This window comes from Nematolebias whitei, chromosome 24 (genome assembly GCF_014905685.2).
Source record: "Nematolebias whitei isolate Nwh7 chromosome 24, NemWhi1, whole genome shotgun sequence".
Taxonomy (NCBI): Eukaryota; Metazoa; Chordata; class Actinopteri; order Cyprinodontiformes; family Rivulidae; genus Nematolebias; species Nematolebias whitei.
This window is the reverse complement of record NC_056521.1, coordinates 1244986-1245331: the sequence shown is the minus strand read 5'-3', so window position 1 is coordinate 1245331 and position 346 is coordinate 1244986.

Genomic DNA, 346 nt, shown 5'->3' with positions numbered 1-346 from the left:
AAGTAAACAAACACACTTCAGTTGTTTCTGTAAGTAAACAAACACACGTCAGCTGTTTTCTATAGGTAAACAAACACACTTCAGTTGTTTCTGTAGGTAAACAAACCCACTTCAGCTGTTTTCTATAGGTAAACAAACACACTTCAGCTGTTTCTGTATGTAAACAAACACACTTCAGCTGTTTTTGTAGGTAAACAAACACACTTCAGCTGTTTCTGTGTGTAAACAAACACTTCAGCTGTTTCTGTAGGTAAACAAACACACTTCAGCAGTTTTCTATAGGTAAACAAACACACTTAAGTTGTTTCTGTAAGTAAACAAACACACTTCAGCTGTTTTCTATAAG